This window comes from Myotis brandtii, unplaced genomic scaffold (assembly GCF_000412655.1).
Source record: "Myotis brandtii unplaced genomic scaffold, ASM41265v1 scaffold1021, whole genome shotgun sequence".
Taxonomy (NCBI): domain Eukaryota; kingdom Metazoa; phylum Chordata; class Mammalia; order Chiroptera; family Vespertilionidae; genus Myotis; species Myotis brandtii.
In genome coordinates, this window is record NW_005353409.1 from 137,783 (window position 1) to 142,112 (window position 4,330).

Consider the following 4,330-nt stretch of genomic DNA (forward strand, 5'->3'; position numbering starts at 1 on the left):
TCTTGGCTTTCTGAATGTCCTCTTTTGAAAAGTGTCTATTTAAGTCCTTTGCCAATTTTTTGATTGGATTGTTTATCTTCCTTTTGTTAAGTTGTTTGAGTTCCCTATAAATGTTGGAGATTAAACCCTTATTGGTGATAACATTGGCAAATATGTTCTCCCATGCAGTGGGCTTTCTTGTTGTTTTGTTGATGGTTTCTTTTGCTGTGCAGAATTATAAGCTCAATGCTTTAAGAAAAAGGAGGTTAGGGGCTGATAGTCTCGGGAAAAACTGTCTAAAGTTTAGTCAAGCTAGAGGAAATAATAAGGCTAACTTGGTGAATACTTACTTTACTTTTCATTGTTGAAAATCTGGTCTTTATTGAACATCATTAATAGGGCAAAGGCATTTTAGGTTAAAAAAAGTACTAACTGGCTTTCTCTCTATTGCATTTTTCCCCATACTATGGGTAGATAGTTTTTAGAAGTCAAACTTTTTGTACTACAGAAAGCTAGATAAATGTGTAGCAATAGTTCTTAGAAAGTTCATATTTCTTTCAGTTGGTTAAAATATCTTGACATTGATAGTAAATGAAGGAAAGTTCAACATGGATTTGAAGAAACACACTTTTTTTTCTGCAATCCACCTTACTCAGATGCTGTACTTTGTCAATTATTGGACCTCTACTAACAAAGAAAATACCTGGATCCTTCTTTTCCCCATGGTTATCCTATGGATACGTTTTTCCTTGATAAGAACCCAGAAAAGTTGATAAAATAATGATTGTGACCCTAACATAATTCAGGTGGAACAAAGTGAGCAGAAACACTAGCAGATAAATACCTCAAGAGATAAAATAGATGAGGGTATTGAAATGGTCAATATTTTCAAAGAAACTGATGACAAGAAAAAAGATGAATGCTCCTCACAGACATGGGGTACTAAACAGAATGAGTTTGTAATAAGAAGAATCACCCATAGAATCTGGTACAGAAAACACTAAAGATTGATTTAAACGGAAAGAAAAAATTGAATGAGATGAGAGAATGCATGCCCAAAATGTGTCAGAGGTCCACCTGATAAGCCATTATTATGCTTAAGAAAAATGGTGAGTTTAGGGTATCAAACTCATGGATGTTATACAAGCTACAGGACAAGAAATGGGAAATTCAAACAGGAATCAGAGAACTAAACAATTACCGGACTTTGATAATGCTTTTTGATATCCTAGAGAAGGCCACTTCCCCCTTCCCTTGTCATGATATGAGCCAATCAACTCGAAGCAGATTCAAGGGGTGGTGATCATATCTGAAGTAGAGAAAGCAGCAGTGACCATAATGCTCTATAACAATGAACAACCTTTTTCCCTTGAGAGTTTATCTCTATGAATGTAGCCCGAGAAAAAGTTAGGCTTTGCTTGCTATGCCCAACCTTATGTCCTAATTGTAAAGTCCTAAGTATTCATTGTTTTGTACATACAAAAATCGATGCTTCAACTTGAAGTAGTATAATGTTAGAGCTGGAAAGAGGCTTAGAGTTAATCTGTAAAAACCACTTTATTTTATTTTATTTTTAAATATATATTTATTGATTTCAGAGAGGAAGGTAGATAGAGAGAGAGAGAGAGAGAGAGAGAGAAACATCAATGATGAAAGAGAATCATTGATCAGCTGCCTTCTGCACGCTCCCTACTGGGGATTGAGCCTGCAACCTGGGCATGTGCCCTTGACCAGAATCAAACCCGGGACCCTTCAGTCCGCAGGCCGATACTTTATCCAGTGAGCCAAACTGGCTAGGGAAAAACTACCTTATTTTAGACTTGAATAAAATGTCCAGATAATTTAATTCAATGTGCGGACTAGCTGTCAAAAATTCCAGCATGCACAGTAGAGGCTTCAATGCTCATTGACCAGGGCTAGCATTTTTCTAATATACTTTAAGAAGGCAAATCCATGGTCTGTAGGGGACTGAGAGAATTAAAAGGAAGAGAACACACCTATGTGATCTGTGGAGACTATATTTTCTTTGCTTTATCTGATTAAATTACTAGGATGGTCAGTGGCCTTTTATTGAAGAGACTGCTACTTATATGAGGAAGGTCAAATCAGTATTATGACTGAGCTTTGATAAAAAAAAGTTCTGATAAAAAGTAAAAAAGTAACTTTATAAATATCAGAGATGCGGATCACAAGTTGCTTTAAAATACATTTAAATTATTCAAGGAGCAAAACATGATTTTCAGTAGGAAACCATGTGATATAAGTAACTGAGATAACACTGTGACCATAATATAAGATTTTGAGCAGATTTGTGTATCTTTAGTGACTCTTTTCTGAATTCTTTGCATGCACACAATACATTTGAATTAATATTTGAATAATGGATGCTTGACTGAAGTAACTTACTCTCTAAACCATACCATTTAAATGGAAATTATTCATTATGGGAATCTAGCCTGGGATTGATTTTATATGATAAAATTTAATGGAAATCATATCAAATTTTGAGGCAGGAAATTCCAGTGCAAATAATAGACCCTTCATTTTTTTTGTTTGTTTGTCTGTTTGGTGAGATTTGAGAGTATAAATATCTATTATGTCCACCCCTAGAGATTTTCTAATAAATAAAATTAATGTATATATGAACACTTTTTAAGAACTATGAATTGTCATACAAACAGTAATCAATCACCTACATTAGCAATATGCAGTGCTGAGAACTAGGTACAAAATATTAGGATATATTCCCTGCCCTTAGAAAACTTAGCTTTAATGTTGGTGATATGTGGAGGAAAATATTCCCCCTTTTTTCTCTCTTAGTTTTTCTGGCTGGCCAAAGAGTTAAATTGACATGAAACAGATTAATAGGAGAAAATAATCGAATGTAATTACATATATGCCTAAAGGGGTTTCATAAGAATATGGGGCCCAATGGCAAATTAGTTGAGGCCTTTATGCCACCTTGAGCTAAGGAGACAGCAGTTTGGATTTCAAAGGGAAGGAAGACAATTCAGAGGTGGAAGAGAAGAAACAAACATTTTTTTTAAAAAAAAATTCTTGTGGGGACACAGAAGGGAGCCTAACAGATTTTTCTGGGTTCCTTAGTGTCCTACACATTTAGTTCATATTTCCATGTAATGTCTGATGTAGTTCCCTTCCTGGAGCAGGTCCTGTATCTAAATTATCTTAGGCAGTTTGAGGGAAGGTCAAGGTTTTGTCTGAGACCTTTGTTTCTTAAGAATAATCAACTTAAAATAATCAGTATCCCCAAAGCATAGTTTGGGGTGGCAAAATTCTGCTCCTCCTCAAGGACATGAAGTAAATTACAATTAGAATGTAAATTGTGATATGATGGAGCTGCAAAAAAGGGGCAACTGAATGAAATGTTAAGGTTCTAAAGATTTTGCTAGAAGTAATGTTTGCATTTAGCTAGATGAAAAATGAGAACATTCTGTGAAGAGGGGTAATAAAACATAGGGGCAGGCCGAAGTTGAAATAAAAAAGGAGGATTCTGTGTCAGCCTAGGAGTTTGCATTTGATTCTCAATGGTGCAATGCACAAAATACTTTAAATGAAGTGCGGTATACCCAGATTTACACTTGTGAAAGTTTGTTCTTGCTGTATTACAGGGAACAGTGAGTTATAAACAGCAAAGATGGGGTAGCAAGGAGACTTGTGGGAAATTATTATCATGAGTTGGTTAAGGTATGTTACTAAACTAGTGGCAGAAAAAAATAGAGTGTGGAAAATTTGAGAAAGATTAAAACTAAAAAGTTGATAGGACTTGAGGTTACTCAGACATCAATTTGAAAGAGAGGAAAATACCAATGGTAACTGGGAGTGGTGACTTTCTCCAATATTGAGAATAATAGAGAAAATATAAAACTTAGGGGATAGAGAAGAAGACATAACAATCAAAACTATCTTTGGAATATTCCAGTAGAGGTTTGTAGTAGATAGTGAACTGAATACAAAGGAGAATGAGCTGGGCAGAGATAGATAGATGGTACATACTAGTGATGGAGGTTCTTTACATTCTACTCACTCTTTGGTGAAGGACTAATAACCACCAAAGAGTGAGTAGAGTGTAAAGGCTTCTGAGGAAACCATAGAGGAAATATATATATATAGAGAGAGAGAGAGGCAGGCTAGAAAAGTGGTGAAGGTCAAATTATCTTGACAATGGGAATGAGCATTGACTAGGAACCAATAGATGATGTGGTAATCATTGTGTAGACCCCATCTGTATTTTCAATTTGTGTGATGCCCTCAAAAGGGTGAGTAGTCTGACCTAGAAAAGGTGGCATTGTTGTCCTCTGTGCTGCTAAGCCAGCATTACTGCAGCAAAAGA